Consider the following 21,777-nt stretch of genomic DNA (forward strand, 5'->3'; position numbering starts at 1 on the left):
GTGATCCAGTTCGGGCAGCATGAACAGCAGGACCTCCGTCTGGTGTAGGAAGAAGACCAACAACCTCCACCAGGCCATATGGGTAAGTTAGCTCCGGCTCCCGGGCATCTGTCCTGCTTGACAGCCCCCCCCCCCCCGGGGAAGGGCCCAGATGGGCAGCAGAATTCCAGACATCAGGGTCCTCATCTCCTATGAGGAATGGGCCCTGGGGATTGCAGGGTTGACCAAGGAGGGAGCAGTCACCGGCAGTAAGGTTGGCCTGCGCCTCAGATGTGAGGATCCATTGCCCCTTCACCCTGATGGCCTGTCTCAAATATGTTTTTCAGACAAAATGATCCTTCCCTCACACTGTCCATTCCCCCGCAGGATCACCATCTAATGGGGCTGGGCCTTCCGGGTCACACCCCGAACCTACTCTGCCCACCACCCCTCACACCGCCCAAATAAACACCTCCTAGAAGAGCTCCAAGGATCCCACCATTGAGGTGTCACAGATGTCATCTGCACTCTCTGCCAGCACAGAGGCACATACCTCAGAGGGTGACAGTCGTGGACAGGCTTCTGGGGCACAATCATGTGAGCACCACACAGTTGCTGATGCACACCAGGTGGAGGCAGGAACATCTAAGGGAGTCAGCAATCAGAAGTCTGCTGGATTCCAGGACTCAGCTAAGTCCCAGTCAGATGCCGAGCCTCTGGAAAAGGTTATCCTGGGGTTGATGCAGACACTAGGGTACGCTAGGGAGAGGATGTCAGCGACACTGAGGCGAGTGCATAGCCAATTGGAGGAGTCCGAAACCTATGGGCACAGGAGATGATGTCGACGATGCATGGCACCGGGGCCAAAACTGCTAGGGTGGCGATCACAGTGGAAGAGCTGCAGCACGAGTTCAGCATCTTGTGTGGTGTCCAAGGTGTGGCTCAGTCAGTGACATCATGCCCCAGTCACTGGGGGACATTGCTGGGGTACACCAGAGCATGGCCCAGTCACTGCGGTCATTGCCTGGTTACACCAGAGCACGGCCCTGTCACTGGGGTCATTGCCTGGTTACACCAGAGCACGGCCCAGTCACTGGGGTCATTGCCGGGGTGCTCCAGAGCACGGCCCAGTCACTGGGGTCAGTGCCGGGGTGCTCCAGAGCACGGCCCAGTCACTGGGGTCATTGCCGGGGTGCTCCAGAGCACAGCCCAGTCACTGGGGTCATTGCCGAGGTGCTCCAGAGCACGGCCCAGTCACTGGGGAACATTGCCGAGGTGCTCCAGAGCATGGCCCTATCACTGGGGACATTGCCGGGGTGATCCAGAGCATGGCCCAGTCTCTGGGGTCATTGCCGGGGTGATCCAGAGCACGGCCCAGTCACTGGGGTCATTGCCGGGGTGCTCCAGAGCACAGCCCAGTCACTGGGGTAATTGCCTGGGTGCTCCAGAGCACGGCCCAGTCACTGGGGAACATTGCCGGGGTGATCCAGAGCACGGCCCAGTCACTGGGGTCATTGCCTGGGTGCTCCAGAGCACGGCCCAGTCACTGGGGAACATTGCCGGGGTGATCCAGAGCACGGCCCAGTCACTGGGGAACATTGCCGAGGTGATCCAGAGCACGGCCCAGTCACTGGGGTCATTGCCGGGGTGCTCCAGAGCACAGCCCAGTCACTGGGGTAATTGCCTGGGTGCTCCAGAGCACGGCCCAGTCACTGGGGTCATTGCCGGGGTGATCCAGAGCATGGCCCAGTCTCTGGGGTCATTGCCGGGGTGATCCAGAGCACGGCCCAGTCACTGGGGTCATTGCCGGGGTGCTCCAGAGCACAGCCCAGTCACTGGGGTAATTGCCTGGGTGCTCCAGAGCACGGCCCAGTCACTGGGGAACATTGCCGGGGTGATCCAGAGCACGGCCCAGTCACTGGGGTCATTGCCTGGGTGCTCCAGAGCACGGCCCAGTCACTGGGGAACATTGCCGGGGTGATCCAGAGCACGGCCCAGTCACTGGGGTCATTGCCGGGGTGTTCCAGAGCATGGCCCAGTCACTGGGGAACATTGCCGAGGTGCTCCAGAGCACGGCCCAGTCACTGGGCTCATTGCCGGGGTGTTCCAGAGCATGGCCCAGTCACTGGGGAACATTGCCGAGGTGCTCCAGAGCATGTCCTAGTCACTGGGGTCATTGCCGGGGTACTCCAGAGCATGGCCCAGTCACTGGGGAACATTGCCGAGGTGCTCCAGAGCACGGCCCAGTCACTGGGGAACATTGCCGAGGTGCTCCAGAGCATGGCCCTATCACTGGGGTCATTGCCGGGGTGATCCAGAGCACGGCCCAGTCACTGGGGTCATTGCCGGGGTGCTCCAGAGCATGGCCCAGTCTCTGGGGTCATTGCCGGGGTGCTCCAGAGCACGGCCCAGTCACTGGGGAACATTGCCGGGGTGCTCCAGAGCACGGCCCAGTCACTGGGGTCATTGCCGGGGTGCTCCAGAGCACGGCCCAGTCACTGGGGTAATTGCCTGGGTGCTCCAGAGCACGGCCCAGTCACTGGGGAACATTGCCGGGGTGATCCAGAGCACGGCCCAGTCACTGGGGTCATTGCCTGGGTGCTCCAGAGCACGGCCCAGTCACTGGGGTCATTGCCGGGGTGTTCCAGAGCACGGCCCAGTCACTGGGGAACATTGCCGAGGTGCTCCAGAGCACGGCCCAGTCACTGGGCTCATTGCCGGGGTGTTCCAGAGCATGGTCCAGTCACTGGGGAACATTGCCGAGGTGCTCCAGAGCATGTCCTAGTCACTGGGGTCAATGCCGGGGTACTCCAGAGCATGGCCCAGTCACTGGGGAACATTGCCGAGGTGCTCCAGAGCACGGCCCAGTCACGGGGGAACATTGCCGGAGTGCTCCAGAGCACGGCCCAGTCACTGGGGTCATTGCCGGGGTGCTCCAGAGCACGGCCCAGTCACTGGGGAGCATTGCCGGGGTGCTCCAGAGCATGGCCCAGTCACTGAGGAGCATCCCTGAGGGCACCAACGCCATGGTACATACAACGGAAAGGTGCCAGGACTGGCATGGCTGGATAATGCAGAGGTGTTCTGGAGCTCACTTCAGCTGGAAGGTGCTGCTTAAGAAAGGTTGGCGTGTTCCTTCAGTGCATCTTGTAGATGGTACACACGGCTGACACTGTTCGCCGGTTGTGGAGGGATTGAACAGAATTTGTCCAGTGCAGAAGGACACCATTCGGCCCATCGAATCTGCACCAACCCTCTGAAAGATCACTCTGCCATGGACCACTCCCCGCCCTATCCCCAGAATCCCATCTAACCTGTACATCCCTGGACACTAAGGGGCAATTTATCATGGCCAATCCATCTAATATGCACATCTTTGGACTATGGGAGGAAACTGGAGCACCCGGAAGAAACCCACGCAGACACCTGCAAACTCCACACAGTCACCCAAGGCTGGAATTGAACCCGGGTCTCTGGCGCTGTGAGGCAGTAGTGCTAACGTTTGTAGAAGGGGTAGCAATCAAGCGGGCTGCTTTGTCCTGGATGGTGTTGAGTTTCTTGAGTGTTGTTGGAGCTGCACTCATCCAGGCAAGTGGAGAGTATTCCATTAAACTCATAACTTGTGCCTTGTAGATGGTAGACAGGATTTAGGGAGTCAGGAGGTGAGTTACTCACCATAGGATTCCTAGCCTTTGACCTGTTCTGGTGGCCGTGGTATTAATATGGCTGGTCCAAATCCGTTTCTGATGAATGTTATGCTCACAACCTGACCCAGGGGTGAGAGTGCTACCATGGAGTTGCTGCCTTTTTTGCATCAGCTACTTTGTTTTATATTGATGTCACCATCAGAATAATTGTTTTCAAAAGAAAATCAAAAAAATCTAACTTATACTTTTTTTAATGACCAAGGAAGCCAGCGGTAGGAAACAAAGATTTATTTTAACTATTTACAATACTCTACCCACGGCAGTAACTATCCACAATCACAATCCTCGATGGGACAACCAATGGGTCTCTGCTTGAGCTGGCTTTCATATTCAGTTCTAACAAGCCCCAGCTGGGTGGTCTCCACCCCCTACCTGGGAAGCCCCATGGGGAGATCGATAATGGTTTCTCCTTGGGCCTTATGGGGGGTTTATTACACTTTTCTACCTTTTTTTTGCATTTATTCAAATGGTTGCTAAAAATACAGCATTAATGATGTTGGATGAAGGGCTGATGGATGGGTCACTAAGCCTATTAGCATGAGAGATGTTCATTAATATCCATGGCTGTTTGCTAACCTAGAGTGTGGCAATGATTGTGTCACTTCAGTTGTTTATGCTCAGTTCCTGACACTTCCACCTTCAGGCATAGTAACTTCACATTCAGTCATTGGCATTTTCTGCTTAAGCATGATTCTCACCTCATAAATAAGTAATCTCAAAACGAATCAATAACAAAGCTCAACACTATAGCATGTCACAAATGGTTCTAGAAATGAACTTTCCAGCAGGCTTGTCATTTAGTAAAATGAATGAAATTAGTAATTTGGGACGTCTTACACAGCTAACTAATGATTCTGATTCTGAAGATATTAATAAATAGGTGACCTGATTGTGGATCATTCAATGATGTGTACAAAATAGTTTTTATTAAGATTTATATGATGAAATGTATCCTATCTTAGATTATTCATGTAATAATGTATAGGTTCAGAAGACTTAAAGATAGTCTTTTGTGAAAAGAGAGAGCAACTGTAAAAATTCAGCTGCATAGTGTGCTGAGCATGGAACAGTGAAGAAGTGAAGAACAAATGTATTAACCTGAATGGTTGTGGAAGTCCAACTAATATATGGGAAGGTTACTATGCATATTTACAAATTCTTCTCAGTTTTCTTTTTTTTTCTTTGGATATTGATGAGAGAGAGCTTGTGAGCAGATATATGTGTGGACTCCCTCATCAGAGAGGTCAGGGGCGATTTTGAGCCCGCATTAGCATCCGTTGGATCAGACAGATCGCGTTTCCCGATTTCTCCAGCCTCTCACTGGCGTTGTCACAAGGTTCATGCCCACAAAGGGCGTGAACATCATTTGAATGCATTTCCATAAATTTACAGTGCCCCCCCCCCCCTCCAACAGGATCCACCCCCTCACTAAATAATCATGCTTCACATAGGCGAGGTTTACAACAGGTTTAGCCAGACATAAGGCAGTCGGGGGATCCCTTTTGGGGGCACAGAGGTAGTAAGCATACGCAGGAGGGTTGGCGAGGGGGGGGGGGGAGAAAGGGAGTGACATGCCTGGGCAGTACCCTGGCACAAATTGGCACAGCCAGATTGGGCCCTAGTGGGAGCCCATGGGGGCGGGGGGGGGGGCACATTGATGTGTGGTGTCAAGAGGCTCAATATTCGTGTGGTCGCGATGGATGCGGAGAAAGCTTTTGACCGGGTTGAGTGGGATTATTTATGGGAGGTTCTGGGGCGGTTCGGATTTGATTGGGTCAGGTTGCTGTACCAGGCTCCTGCGGCAAGTGTACGGACGAACAGGATGACTTCGGAGTATTTTAGACTGCACCGGGGGACGAGACAGGGATGTCCCCTCTCCCCACTGCTGCTTGCGCTGGCTATAGAGCCGCTGGCAATTGCTCTGAGGGCCTCAAGGGGCTGGTCCGGGGGGGGTTGGAGCACAGGGTCTCGCTGTATGCGGACGACCTACTTCTGTATGTTTCGGCTCCAATTGAGGGGATGGAAGAAATCATGGGAATTTTAGGGGAATTCGGCCGGTTTCGGGGTATAAATTTAATATGGGGAAGAGCGAGATGTTTGTGGTCCAGGCGAGGGGTCAGGAGAGACGACTGGGGGAACTGCCGTTTAGAGTGGTAAGGGACAGTTTCAGGTACCTAGGTATACAAGTGGCGAGGGATTGGGACCGGCTGCATAAATTGAACTTGGCCCAGTTGGTGGGTCAGATGAAGGATGATTTCCGGCGATGGACCGCGCTCCCGTTGTCTCGAGCTGGCAGAGTCCAAACGGTGAAAATGACGGTCCTCCCAAGATTCCTGTTGGTATTTCAATGTCTCCCCATCTTCATTCCGCGGTCCTTTTTTAAGCGGGTCAATTAAGTTAGAGCGGGCTTCGTATGGGGGGGGGGGGGGGGGCAAGTCCCCGTGAGTGAGGAGGGTAATGCTTGAGCAGAGTCGGGGAGAGGGTGGGCTGGCGCTGCCGAACTTTAGCAATTATTACTGGGCGGCGACATGGCCGTGGTCAGGAAGTGGCTGGTGGGGGGGGGGGGTCGGCATGGGTGCGTATGGAGGCGACTTCTTGCATGGGCACAAGTTTGGGGGCACTGCTAACCGCGCCTCTGCCGTTCCCGCCGGGGCGGGACTCCACCAGCCCCGTGGTGGTGGCAGCCTTGAGAGTCTGGGGGCAATGGAGGAGACATGTGGGAGCAGTGGGAGCATCGGTCTGCTCCCCAATCTGCGATAATCACCGGTTTGCCCGGGGAGGGTGGATGGCGGGGTTCCGAATATGGCGGAGAGCAGGGATTGAGAGGATGGGGGACTTGTTTATGGAGGGGAGCTTTCCGAGTATGAGGGCGCTGGAGGAGAAGTTTGATTGTTGGGGGAAACAAATTTCGATATCTGCAGGTGCGGGACTTTCTGCGTAGACAGGTATTAATCTTCCCACTCCTGCCGCTAAGGGGGATTCAGGATAGGGTGGTTTCTAGAGGATGGATAGGTGAGGGGAGCATATCTGACATTTATAAGGAGCTTATGGGATCAGAGGAGACGCAGACCGAGGAGCTGAGGCGAAAGTGGGAGGAGGAGCTGGGGGGAGAGATAGAGGAGGGCCTCTGGGCGGACGCGTTGAGTAGAGTCAATTCGACCGCAACATGTGCCAGACTCAGCCTGATTCAATTCAAGGTCGTGCACCGGCTCACATGACAGTGGTCCGGATGAGCAGATTCTTTGGGGGGAGGATAGGTGTGTAAAGTGTGCGGGAGGACCAGCGAACCATGTTCACATGTTTTGGACATGTCCAAAGCTGAGGGGATTTTGGCAGGGGTTTGCTGACGTCATGTCCGCGGTGTTAAATACAAGGGTGGCACTGAGTCCAGAGGTGACGATTTTCGGGGTGTCGCGGGATCCGGGAGTCCAGGAGGAGAAAAGAAGCAGACGTTCTGGCCTTTGCTTCCCTGGTAGCCCGGAGGCGGATATTACTAGCATGGAGGAACTCAAGGCCTCCAAAGTTGGAGACCTGGCTATGGGACATGGCTGGCTTTCTCTGCCTGGAGAAAATTAAGTTCGCCATGAGAGGGTCACTGTTAGGTTTCACCCGGAGGTGGCAACCGTTCGTCGACTTCTTCGCAGAGAATTAATCGTCAGCAGAGAGGGGGGGCTAGGTTAGCGTAGATTAGGGGGTTAATTAATGGTGGGACCTGTGGGGGAGGGAGGTGGTATTTGCACTATGTATATATTTTTGTGTACATTGTTTATATTGCTGCTGTTACAATGCCAAAAAAAAACACCTCAATAAAGTGTTTATTAAAAAAAAGGAGGCTCAATATTTGTAAAGAAAACTGGTCTGTTTAACTGGTGAATTACATGGCGATTTTGAGTCTGAGCCTGACACTTGTCCAAATTCTGGTAAGAATTTGCCCATTATTAATCAATTTCTTGATATCAGCCTCTTTCTTGAAAGTGGCTTTAAAGTGTAAAACACAGAAGCATAAGGGGAACATGTTTAGGACGGGATTTTAAGGCCATTCCTGATGGCGGCCTCCTGGCGTGGGTTCCCCGGAGGTGTGAACAACGGGAACCTCCATTGACAGCAGCGTGACCGGAAAATCCCACTGCAGACCTATGATGGTCTGTCCCCACTGCCACCGAAAATGCCATGGGGGCATGGGGACAATTCTGTTCCACATAATAAAGGGCAAACAATTTGGCTCTTTGACATTACTGTCATTACTGTGCTGGTGCCAGTTCACTGAACTTGGACTGTGCAGGTCCACTGAACACATTCACTTGCCTGTAAAAGATGAGCATGTGTTCAGCTGTAGGAGGGAGCCCACAATGTTACTATTTAAAAGGTCAACCATCCATCTTTTAGGTGAGGTGATCTTGAGTAATTTCTCAATGATTTGAGTAAAGTTTGTGGACATACGGTGGAATATTCTTAGCGTTATAGTAGTGAAATGCTGGATTTGGCAGGGAATGTTGCTGCATCTTCATAGGGATGTCAGAGGATCTCGTGACCTGTCATATAATGGCTACTGTAGGTATGTGGGCTGTAGTTGCAGTGCCTCCAGGTCTGCAACATGACAGTGAGATGGAGCAGAGGCTAAGGAGAGGGAAACCTCTGCATGAAGTGAAGAGGAGGAAGAGAAAAAGGCAGTGAGGTGATTTTATCTGAGGATGCATTCACTGAGCTTAGCCACCTTTTTGTGATCATTGACCTGCAATCAGGTCATTGGCCAGAGGTAGCATTGCATTGACCTCCCTGACCACCTACTCCCATTCCCTTTGGAGGGTGTTCCATGAGAGCTTCCTCAAAACCCGTCTCCCCAGGAAAACAACCCCCGCTAACCCCATCAATAAGGCCTCAAGCACCACATCTGTGTATCTAGGAACGCTTTCACTCAGTGCTGCTCCATCTGTGCAACTCCTGTTTGCAGCAAATGTCAGGACAAGCAGTCAGCAGCTGTTCTCTTCCATTGAGTACAGCTTCCATTTAAGAGGGGCAGACTGTCTTTAAGAGGAACAGACTGACTCCACCACATGATATGAGAACACAATGCTCAGCCCCCTGCTGAATGCTCATACAGCCAGCAGCATGGGCCCAGCTCGGGTAATGCCACAATCAAAAGAGGAGGCAGCTTGTAAGTTTGCATGTTGCCTGTCTCAAAGAAAACAGCTGAAGGCACAACACAAATCACAGCCCCCATGCTGGAAAATGAGCCCAATTGAATTTTTTCCTTTAAAATTCTTGAAGTAAATGCATCTTTGCTGTTTTTAAGCAACACTTTTACAATATGCAAGCATTTATAATGGCTCTTTGCAATGTCGGGACTCACTTGTTGAATTGTAGTTACAGGCCTCCCCCAATCCTGCTTCTGAGCCAGAAGCTCTGGGTTCAAGTCCCACCCCAGGACTTGATAACCAGGTACGGTGTGTTCACAAAGTAGCCAAACAGGTTGAGTGAAATCTGCCAATCTTTCCAGCACGCCAAAGGTTGGCAGTAAGAGCAGGAGAGGCTCCTGGTCAGCCACGCTTGGTGTGAAGTGGTGCCCCTCAGGCTATAAGCCTCTGGAGACAGGCTAGAGACCTGTTCCAGGAATAGCTAGCTATGGAAACAGACAAAAGGTCTGCCTTAGTGCACCACTAGGTGTGGGAAGAGAAATGGAATTGGACAAACACTGGTTCTGTGGCCCCTTCATATCTGTTTCCTGGTTCCTTTACTCATTAACCTTCTTAACTTCCAGAACCAATGTATGCTTAATGTCACATATATTCCGGTCAGCCGTGTAATGACGGCGCTCGCCTCTGACATTGAATGTATCTATGCATGAACCAACTGCAAACCCCATTGCAAGATTTTCAGCTGCCTTTTGGGAGGATTCCCTCTAATTGTGGGCAGCAATGAGGCCCAGCAGTTCACTCTACTGCATGTGAAAATGACAGCAGGTTGTGGACATTGCTTGCAATCATTGCATCATGAAAATAGTATCGAGCAGTGACATGGCCACGTAAAAGGCACTTCCATAAAGTGCCCCAAAAATGAAGAACTTATGGGCGGAATGTACCAGCTGTTCTCGCCGGTGGGATATTCCGGTCCCACCAACGGTGCACGGGTTTCCCGATGACGAGGTGTACAGTCAACGGGAAATCCCCCAGATAACAACGGGATTAGAAAACCCCGCTGGCGGGCTGCCTCCACCGTTGAAACCGCGCAGCAGGTTGGTGGGTAAATCCCGCCCTATCTGTGAACATATAGCCTCCTTTTAATTTATGATTCAATTTAAAACTAGACCAGCAGACGGATTTAATGTTAAAGAAGATAATGGTTAGTTTATTACAAAAACTGCTGCTGAAGGTTACTTAGGTATATGTGATAAAGTTAGTAATTAAAATACAGGTACAAAGATTAAATTGCATAAAAAAGAAACAGCAAGAAGTCTTACAACACCAGGTTAAAGTCTAACAGGTTTGTTTGGAATCACTAGCTTTCGGAGCACAGCTCTTTCATCAGGTCTCCTAAGAAGTGCTGCCCCATTACAGAGGAAGCAGGGCATCAGCAGAACTCACCCCAACCAGAGGACACCTGCACCACAGCCTACGGAACCCTCCCTGGTTCCCTGCCTCTCTCAGAGCAGAGGGCTTACCAGTGATCCCACCCTCCGGATCATCAGCTGTTTCCTCCTGGTGAGATTCCAGCACTGAATACCTCTGCCAGCACCTCCTAGGGAGTGTCTAGGAGGCAGGCTTGAGTCTGTAGCTCATGCTGGGGAAGAGGGTGTCCCTCCACTCCGTGCTGGCATGGAGCTGTCGGTCCACCTCAGACACCTGACCTCGGGCGGGGAGTGGGGGGGCCGGGTCTTCTCTGAGCCATTTTGGTGGCTGCAGTGAATGTGTGGTAATTAGAGTGCTTACAAACAGCTCACCTGCCAGGCTCTTTGTCGCTAACTCTGGCCCCAGTGGTTAGAATGCCCGCCAGGAGTTGCTTGGAATTTGGGCCAGCAGAATGGGCCAAAGGGAACGCGGACCGCACGCTATCCAGTCCCGGCATCAACATTTAAGTGGCCCAAATTGAGAATTTCACCCAATATCCTTTTGTAACTTTGTGCTTCCATCTCTGTTATTTAGAATACCGCTAGGGCGCGTTCCTATGGCCATGCTGCGCTGGAAAAGCAGCTTGCCGCGGGTGCAGCATGGCCGATGAAAGCCGGGAGACCCTGCTGCCAGGATCTACCCGGCTCACAATGCCTCGTGCGATTCAACAAAATTGGGAAATCTGCATATTAGAGCGAGACAGTTAGCCTCACTCTAATGTGCAGATCCCAGAGGTACCTGAGGCTTCAACCCCTTCACCTCAGAAGGGCAGCACGGTAGCACAAGTGGCTAGCACTGTGGCTTCACAGCGCCTGGGTCCCAGGTTCGATTCCCTGCTGGGTCACTGTCTGTGCGGAGTCTGCACATTCTCCCAAAGACATGCAGATTAGGTGGATTGGCCATGCTAAATTGCCCTTAGTGTCCAAAAAGGTTAGGAGGGGTTATTGGGTTATCGGGATAAGGTGGAAGTGAGGGCTTAAGTGCGTCGGTGCAGACGTTATGGCCCGAATGGCCTCCTGCACTGTACTATATTCAGAGACACCAGGCGAGTGCCGTTCAACACTGGTCCCCACAAATGGGAACCAGACAGAACAGCACTCGGGGTCTTCCAGGGGATTAGAGGCCTCCAGCTGCATGCCCTTTGGGCAGGGTGGTGTCTGGTACTGCTGGTGCCAGCTGGCACCCTGGCAGTGCCACTTGGATGCCAGCCTGGCACTACCAAGGTCACCATGTGGCACTGCCAGCTGGCATGGGCACTGCCAGGGTGCCAGGTTGCACTGCCAAGGTTTCAAGCTGATATTTTCTGCGCCCGCGCCATTGGGCTGGAGTTGCCTGACGTGGTGGGGGAAGGACCCTCCCATACTGCGTTTGGGTTTGGGGGAGGGTCGGTAATTGTTTTGGGGGCCTTGCCGATCAGGACGCTATTTAAAAATGACGTCCCAATCTCTTGCTACCACGGGGAGTTCCGGCGAGCAGAGATTCCCACGGTCAAAAAACAGACGATGTGTGGCCTCAGTGGCACGTTCTCTGTTTCGACCCCTTATTGAAAACGAGTTGCATTGAATAGAGCCATGTGTTTCTCGGCACTGCGAGTGGCAGGAAGCACGCGGCTAAACGTGCTCGCTTGGGGACTTTGTTCCTTTTGGGAGAATCACGCCCAAAGTTAACTTTTCATGTCGATGAATTTTCAACAGAACTCAACACCTGGAAGTCACTGATTGCCAATTTGGTTAGATGGATTGCTTATGGTGTGGCTGAGTAGAAGAGACCATGAACCAAAAATTGTTCCCGCAATGGACCTTATGCCTTAAATAATTACTGCTCCATGGCATAATTTCTCACTCGTTAAATCTTAGGCATCTAAGATGCCATCAGTGCTGGCAGCACTTCACCCATTTTCCATTTCTTTTCATGTTTGAGCTCAAATGGTAAGTGTTGGAAGGTAGGCTGATGTCAGGGTCTCACAAATAGGCACCCTGGCACCCATCACAGCAAAAATTACTGAATAACAATCAAGAATTCAGACCTTTTATTAAACTTATCCAGTATATGAAAAATTAAAGTAATTCACTATTATAGGTCAACTAGCAAAGCACAAAACCCCCCTTCACTTCATCTGTTACTCTTCACTGCCCTTGTATGGACTGCAGATTGGAAAGATAACCGGCTGTTCTCAATTTGCAGAGTATGACTGTCACTTCAGTTATTATTGCTTTTACCAAGATGAAATTTTTCTTGAAGCTTTTACCTTTCTTGCTAGATTATACAATGAAATCAGGTGTAAATCATTGTATTGACAAGGCATCTTGACTGCTATTTGTGCAGTTGCATCGTCTGGCTTTTGTAGATAATGTGTTACTGTTGTTTGCTTGATTTATTTTCACTCGCTGCTTTGTGGTTTGCATAAACAATGTGGTACCAAACCCTAGCCAGGCACCTATTTAATGATGTTGGAACCTTTTCTTAAATTTTAAAATGGTGTAAAATATTGTTGAAATGGCTGAAGAAAAAACATCCAGCAGATTTACATTTTATGGAGGGCTGTGTGCTGTAATATAATTATCGAATGTCCCATGAGTAAAAATAAGTGTAAATCCTATGATTTGACTGTCATTCTATGCTATTTTTGTAGCAATTATACGGTAAATGCTTTTGATGGGGGAAACTGGAGTCAGGCCAATAACAAACGTGATATTACTTTATCATAACTTTATCAGTATGGAATTAGCTTTTACATGAATGAGTTTGATATTATGCAAGTGTCTAATACATTCTCACTACATATTTAATTCATTTGTGTACTTTCATGTTTAATGAATTCCAAAGATAAGAAAGAACTTGCATTAATAAAATGCCTTTCACGATTTCAGAACATTTTGAAGTGCTTTACAGCCAATGAAGGTGTAGTCATTGTTCTAATGTCGGGGAGGGCAGCAGCCAATTTTACAAATAGCAAACTCAACATAAAACAGCAATGAGGTAAATGACCAGATAACTTTCATGATATTGTAAGAGGTCTTACAGGTTAAAGTCCAACAGGTTTATTTGGAATCACAGCTTTCGGCGCACAGCTCCTTCCTCAGGTGAATGAAGAGGTGGGCTCCAGAAACACTGCAAGACGTGCCAGATCATAGACATGGGTACCACCATTACACGTGAGAACACCACCCACCAGGTACGCGGTACATACTCGTGCGACTCGGCCAGCGTTTTCTACCTCATACGCTGCAGGAAAGGATGTCCTGAAGCGTGGTACATTGGCGAGACCATGCAGACGCCGCGACAACGAATGAACGGACATCGCGCGACAATCGCCAGGCAGGAATGTTCCCTTCCAGTCGGGGAACACTTCAGCAGTCAAGGGCATTCATCGTCTGATCTTCGGGTAAGCGTTCTCCAAGACGGCCTTCAGGATGCGCTTCAACGCAACAAAGGGTCATCTGGACTCGAAATGTTAGCTCAGTTCTCTCCCTACAGATGCTGTCAGACCTGCTGAGATTTTCCAGCATTTTCTCTTTGGTTTCAGATTCCAGCATCTGAAGTAATTTGCTTTTATTATTTTAATGTTGACGTTGGCTACAGCAATAATTTCCCCTTTGGGGAGTTTGTTGTAGGCTGGGTTCCTGGGTCGACTGAATTATATTTCAGAGCTGAGAAAATATTGGAAATATTCAGCAGACCAGTCAGTATTAGTGGGAAAATAACAGATGAATTGACTCTTTGTCAGATTGTTTTGGATCTGCTACACTGGCTTCTGAGGATCATCTGTGCTGTGTTGCAATTTCATTTTCAAGCTGGTGTTGTACAAAACAAGATTGGCATTAGCTTGAAAATTTAGCTGTGATACTAAATGATGTTGAATGAGTTTCTTAGAGAAAAAAGCACAACATTTGAATCACTTTGAAAGAATTCATGTTTAATTATTGAACAAAACAAAATGAATGTTGCCAGTCAGACAGAGACTGCTGTTTGACAATAGTAGAGTTAGATGATGCAATATGCAATTGATATTACTCTAAGATTCTAAACATTCATTCTGTGTATAAAAGCTGATTTCTGGATGTCAGTTTTGCCCCACTTTTGTGTAAACCTATTCCATTTTGAATTCCTATTTCCAAAAAATTTAACAAGAACTGCCAATGTGTGTTCCTCATGCTGTAATTATAATCTTCCGACCATGGTGTTGCTGTAACACCTCGGTTTAGCATCTCTCAGTTCCTGAGCCTGTGTTGCAGATCACTTCTGTGCTCCATCTAATCATATGTCCCTGTTTTCCAAATTGGTCCAGTTACACCCCAGCCTCTAGCCCACTCCAGCTAAAGGTAGCATTTTTTTTTCATTTCGGATGCTCAATACTACAGAGATAATTCAGTGTATGATCACTGGAAGCAGTCAGCAACAATCAACCGTACTAATAATGGCTATTGTACAAGGAAATTGTCTGCTAAGTGTAGTTATTAAGCAACTATAACAATAACAAGTGGAAAGTATACAATATACATGAGATGCATCTTGAAAATATATCACATGATGTCTAATGCTGTAGTATATCTCACAAGTACAGTGTAGAAGAAAAGGTTGAAAATAAAGCACTGATCTTATGCATGCTGCATTGGTCTTGCTATGACCCCCTTCCTATATTTTGGTCTCAGGATCAATTGTATAATTGGGGTGGGTGATCCAATCCTTTGGAGGTGCTACAAAAGTTGCCCACTCCTCTGTACCATTGGGATCTCAGAAGGGGATCTGTTTGTTCAGAAGGAAGGGGCCTAAGGGCCTTTTCAGGAAAAAAAAATAAATTGGTTACATTTGTTTTTTTACAGCCAGAACATTGTGTAGTCCATCATCCATTGTCAGTTTATTCACCTGCTCTGTAGGCCCTAATTTAGGCTCCGAATGGAACCCACGTCATCTTTCACGAGATTGTAACAATAGTGCTTCTGGCAGAATTCCCAGCCTAGTCTAATAATTTCCCCAGATACAGTCCCAAAATGCTATTGAGCAACATGGTTGGCAGGCAAAAAAGTCATCCAGGTTGGAATTTGTAACTGAAGTGGCGTGGAAGCTTAGTGGATCCAAACTTTGCCCTAATTTGTGTGTAGTCATTAGCAGATATGCGGGGAATGTTCAATGGAAAATGCAGAATAGACAGATTGTGACATCAGTCAATGACTATTGCTGATTTGAAGTCCATTTTAGAACTCAACACTGCAGCTAATGCCAACACACACAGCTGAACATGCACCCCAGCGGTACTATTTAAAGAGATCATTAATTACTTACACATCAGTTGCTGATTGATTTCTAGGAACTCTTGCTGCAGTTTGGTGGTTTCTAGAGTTCTTTAAAGTCTACAGGAAGTAGTATGGCTTATAATGAAGGACTTAGTCCTGGCTTCAAGGATTTTGCATAATTTGCTCACAGGCATGGGACAGTTATATGTATTCCCTTGTATTATATCCCAACAGTGAGAATGAGCAGAGGCAATACAGAGCAGGACAATCTGTTAAAAGAGGGAGGTGGAGGATGGAAAGAAGGCATTTCAGGCAAAGGCCATAATTATCGAGGCTCATCAGGGAACAATTCTCCTACCTGAACATCAGCAAGGAATTGTGTGTCAGATGTCTCCACTTCAGGAAGGATGTCCTCACTGAAATGTACCACCTATTGCAGCCACAACTGCAACCTTAGAGCAGAGCGAAGACTGTATCGTCAGTGACTGTGGAGGTGACCATGCCCAAGAATCTTTATGCATTTGGTTCCTTCCAGGTGGGGACAGGTGATAGTTGTAACATCTCCTAGTTTTCTATTCACTGTTACATAAGGGATGTCACTGAGGTACTGTATGCAAAGAGAACTGAATACATTTCATTGTCTCTAGTAGGCAGAGCGAGCATACAGCTTTGTGAGGATTACAGGCTTTCCCATGGTACAGGGTGCCATTTCTGTATGTACATTGCTTTGTAAGCACTACGTCAACTCAGAGATGTAATGTAACTAAAATAGATTCTACTTCCTCAGTGTGCCATTGGTGTGCAATGATACACAGTATCATGCAAGCCAATGCCTGGTACCTTGGAAGCAGTCATGATGTCTTTGTTCTGCAACTGTCTGCTGTACCATCTACAGGGGAGGCGGTGGCGTAGTGGGATTGTCACTGGACCAGTAATCCAGAGACCTAAAGTACTGCTCTGGGTTCCTGTTATAACCTGCCTACTTACCATTGGCTGGGGACTAATAACAATCCCACAATCCTGTGGGAGTATGAGCTTCCCCAATGAGGGGGGCGGAGAAACCATTAGTAACCTCCAAGTATAAATAAAGCTGGCCAGTTTGGAAACAGCAGGAAGGAGTGTGCAGCAAGGGAAGTTGCTGCTGCTGTTATATATATATGTTATTGTAAATAAATGTTATTACTTTGTATCCTTAAAACTCGTGCTGGATTCTTCGTGGCCCTCACAAAACTGGCGACGAAGATTAAAGTGAATAGCTGTCTACACTGCTGAAGCCACCTCCCTGGATTTTTGTTGGATACAGGTTGGAGGTTGTTTTCTATTATACCATGCCTCTGTACGGACGTTTGGATGTTTTTGATGCTGCGCTGGAAAGCTGGAACCAGTACACACAACGGATGCGTTGCTATTTCCGGGCAAACAATATCACCGAAAACGAGTGCCAGGTGGTCATATTGCTCACCGCCTGCGGCCCGCATACGTTTGGGGTGATTAGGAGCCTTACGTACCCAGCTGCGCCGCACACCAAAACGTTTGATGAACTTGTGAATATAGTGGGGCAACATTTTAACCCAACCCCGTCCACGATAGTCCAGCGTTACCGGTTTAACACCGCTGAGAGGACCCCTGGAGAATCCCTTGCCGATTTTCTATCCAGGCTACACAGGATTGCGGAGTACTGTGATTATGGTGAGACCTTGTCAGAAATGTTACGCGACCGTTTGGTTTGTGGTATTAACAATGCGGCTACCCAGAGAAAGTTGTTAGCTGAGCCAACATTGACTTTTCAACAGGCCATTCAAATAGTATTGTCCTGAGAGAGCGCAGAACGAGGAGTGCAGGAGCTACAGGAAATGGAAGTGCATGCCTTGGGGCGCAACCCCTTCCGTCCGAAAACGTCCCCCCGCACTCCTGCGGTACCTTGGGTGAGGCAACGTCCGGACCGACGCCAGTGGCCGTCGGACATTCCTCCCCGAAGGGAGCCTTCTCCAGAACCAATGGATGAGGAGCCATGTCCGTGTCAGACTTGTAGGCGCCGACCCCGTCGCGGACGGCGGTCCTGGGGACGCCAGAGGCGCCGTCGTTCCGACCGAAACTGGGACCAGCCCAGGGGCCGTAAGTGGGACCAGCCCAGGGGCCGTACCTTCCATGTGGATGAACCTGCGGCGACTACCCCTGAGGACGTGGAGACGGAGGACGACTGCCTGTAGCTGCATTGTGTGGCAGCTCCCCGTGTGGCCCCCATTAAGGTGACAGTACGGGTCAATGGCCACCCGCTTGAGATGGAGTTGGACACTGGCGCAGCGGTCTCCGTGATCGCCCAGAGGACATTCGACCGCATCAAGCAGGGTATACAGACCCTTACATTAACCGACTCACAGGCCAGGTTGGCCACCTACACAGGGGAACCACTGGACATTGCAGGAACTACAATGACCCCTGTTGTTTATGGACGCCAGGAGGGGCGTTTCCCACTTATCGTGGTGCGCGGCCATGGGCCCAGCCTGTTGGGTCGGGACTGGTTGCGCCATTTGCGGTTGCAATGGCAGCACATCCTCCAAACAGCCAACAGAAGGGTTGACTGAGGTGCTAGGACGATACCCTGATGTATTCCAGCCTGGTTTGGGGCAAATAAAAGGGGTCGTAGCCCGTATCCAAGTCGAACCAGGAGCCACGCCGCGCTATTTCCGGGCGCGCCCGGTGCCTTACGCCTTGCTCGAGAAGGTAGAAGGGGAGCTCACTCGTTTGGAGAGTTTGGGTATTATCAGGCTCGTCCGTTTTGCTGACTGGGCAGCACCAATTGTACCTGTAATGAAGCCAGATGCCACAGTTCACTTGTGTGGCGACTATAAACTTACAGTGAATCCGGCTTCCCGACTCGACCGATATCCAATGCCTCCCATAGAGGATCTCTACGCGAAGCTTGCAGGTGGACTCTCGTTCACAAAATTAGATATGAGTCACGCCTACCTGCAGTTGGAGCTGGACCCTGCCTCCCGACCATAGGGAACGATTAATACACACCGGGGCCTGTATGAATATACACGGTTGCCCTTTGGAGTATCCTCTGCCTGCGCAATTTTTCAACGTGTAATGGAGGGCATTTTGAGAGGTTTACCACGTGTTGCTGTCTACTTAGATGACGTTTTGATTACAGGGACATCGGAGCAGGAACATTTGGAAAATCTGGAGGCTGTCCTTAGACACCTTTCGGAGGCTGGAGTCCGTTTACGGCGCACAAAATGCGTATTTCAGGCAAAGGAAGTAGTCTACCTAGGTTATCGGGTGGACCGCAAAGGTTTGCACCCCGTCGCAGAGAAGGTGCGTGCAATTCAACAGGCCCCCGCCCCGACTGACACTTCGCATCTTCGTTCTTTTCTCGGTCTCGTAAACTATTACGGGAAGTTCCTCCCCAATCTGGCAACTACGCTGGCCCCTTTGCACCTTCTGCTAAAGAAAAATCACACCTGGGTTTGGGGTCAGCCGCAAGAAACCGCTTTCCGGCGGATAAAGCAACAATTGTCGTCTGGGTTACTTTTTAAAAAAAAATATATTTATTAAAGTTTTTTAACAAAACAATTTTTTCTCCTTACAAACAATTAAACCCCCCCCCCGCGTAACAAAATAACACAAAATCGCCCTGAGCAAGATATATACATGGTAAGATGATATATTTACATAGCTTTATACACTGGCTCTCGCCCGTTCGTGCCAGTTTCCGCCACCCTCCATATTATCCCCGCTCATCCGTCCCCTCAAGCAATCTCTCGTTTCCCCCCCCCCCCAGGGTTGCTGCTGCTGTTGACTGACCTTCCTCTAACGCTCCGCGAGGTAGTCTAGGAGCGGTTGCCACTGCCTGTAGAACCCCTGCGCAGACCCCCTTAAGGCAAACTTAATCCTCTCCAACTTTATGAACCCAGCCATGTCGTTTGTCCAGGCCTCCACGCTAGGGAGCTTCGCCTCCTTCCACATTAGCAAGATTCTTCGCCGGGCTACCAGGGACGCAAAGGCCAGAATGCCGGCCTCTTTCGCCTCCTGCACTCCCGGCTCGTCCACTACTCCAAATATTGCTAGCCCCCAGCTTGGCTTGACCCGGACTTTCACCACCTGAGATATTGCTCCCGCCACTCCTCTCCAGGACCCCTCCAGTGCCGGACATGTTCAGAACATGTGGACATGGTTCGCCGGGCTCCCTGAACATCTTCCGCATCTGTCCTCTACCCCAAAGAACCTACTCAACCTCGCCCCTGTCAGGTGCGCTCTGTGAACCACCTTAAATTGTATCAGGCTGAGCCTGGCACATGAGGAGGAGGAATTAACCCTACCCAGGGCGTCAGCCCACAAACCTTCCTCGATCTCCTCCCCCAGCTCCTCCTCCCATTTACCCTTCAACTCTTCTGCTAGCGCTTCCCCCTCTTCTTTCACCTCTTGGTGTATTGCCGAAACCTTGCCCTCCCCGACCCATACACCCGAGAACACCCTGTCTTGAATTTCCTGTTGGGAGCAGCGGGAATTCCCTCACCTGTCGCCTCACTAAAGCCCTCACCTGCATATATCTGAATACATTTCCCGGGGGTAGCTCAAACTTCTCCTCCAGTGCCTCTAGGCTCGCAAATGTCCCGTCTATGAACAGGTCCCCCATTCTTCTAATCCCCGCCCGGTGCCAGCCCTGGAACCCCCCGTCCATCTTCCCCGGAACAAACCGGTGGTTACCCCTGTTCGGGGACCACACCGAGGCTCCCACTGCACCCCTATGCCGTCTCCACTGGCCCCAGATCCTTAACGTTGCCGCCACCACCGGGCTCGTGGTGTACTTTGATGGCGAGAGCGGCAGCGGTGCCGTCACCAGCGCCCCCAGGCTCGTTCCTTTGCAGGACGCCATTTCCATCCTCTTTCATGCCGCCCCCTCTCCCTCCATAACCCACTTACGGATCATCGCCACGTTTGCTGCCCAGTAGTAGCTCCCTAGGTTTGGCAGCGCCAGCCCTCCTCAGTCCCTACTGCGTTCCAGGAACCCTCTCCTTACCCTCGGGGTTTTGTTCGCCCACACAAACCCCATAATACTCCTACCTACTCTCTTGAAAAAGCACTTGGTGAGCACGATGGGGAGGCACTGGAACACAAACAAAAACCTTGGAAGGACCACCATTTTTACCGACTGCACTCTACCCGCCAACGAGAGTGGCAACATGTCCCATCTTTTGAAGTCCACCTCCATTTGGTCCACCAACCTCGTCAGATTCAGTTTGTGTAGGGCCCCCCAGCTCCTGGCTATCTGGATCCCTAGATACCGAAAACTCCCCTCTGCCCTCCTCAGCGGTAGGTCCCCTATCCCTCTTTCTTGGTCCCCTGCCTGTAGTACAAAAAGCTCGCTCTTCCCTACATTGAGCTTATAGCCCGAGAACTCCCCAAACTCCCTCAAAGTCTGCATGACCTCCACCATCCCCTCCATTGGGTCCGCCACGTACAGCAGCAGGTCGTCCGCGTATAGCGACACCCGATGCTCTTCTCCCCCACGGACCACCCCCCTCCATTTATTAGACTCCCTCAGTGATATGGCCAAGGGTTCGATCGCCAATGCAAACAACAGGGGGGACAGAGGGCACCCCTGCCTTGTTCCTCGGTACAGCCGAAAGTACTCCGACCTCCGCCGGTTCGTCACCACACTTGCCACCGGGGCGCTGTAAAGGAGCTTGACCCAGCTAATAAACCCTCCCCCGAACCCAAACCTACGCGACACCTCCCAGAGGTACTCCCACTCGACTCGGTCAAAGGCCTTTTCCGCGTCCATGGCTGCCACTATCTCCGCCTCTCCCTCCTCCGATGGCATCATTATCACGTTTAAGAGCCGCCGCACATTCGTATTTAATTGCCTGCCCTTTACAAATCCTGTCTGGTCCTCATGTATCACCCCCGGGAGACAGTCCTCAATCCTCGTGGCCAGCACTTTTGCCAATAGCTTAGCGTCCACATTAAGGAGCGAAATCGGCCTGTACAATCCACATTGCAGTGGGTCCTTGTCTCGCTTCAGAATCAAGGAAATTGTCGCCTCCGACATTGTTTCGGGGGCAGGGTCCCCTCATCTCTTGCCTCGTTAAAGGTCCTCACTAGTAGCGGGGTCAACAGGTCCACATACTTTCTATAGAACTCCACCGGGAACCCGTCCGGCCCCGGGGCCGTCCCCGCCTGCATGCTCCCCAAACCCTTACTCAGCTCCTCCAACCTGATTGGTGCCCCCAAACCAGCCACCTC

At 50.5% G+C, this 21,777-nt stretch overlaps 1 protein-coding gene across 2 annotated transcripts in view; it reads left to right on the plus strand.

The window, feature by feature from the left end:
• Positions 1–21,777, plus strand: part of kcnh1a (potassium voltage-gated channel, subfamily H (eag-related), member 1a) — a 520,535-nt gene that overhangs the window by 353,488 nt on the left and 145,270 nt on the right. The window lies entirely within an intron of this gene.

Source organism: Scyliorhinus torazame, chromosome 1 (assembly GCF_047496885.1).
Source record: "Scyliorhinus torazame isolate Kashiwa2021f chromosome 1, sScyTor2.1, whole genome shotgun sequence".
NCBI lineage: Eukaryota > Metazoa > Chordata > Chondrichthyes > Carcharhiniformes > Scyliorhinidae > Scyliorhinus > Scyliorhinus torazame.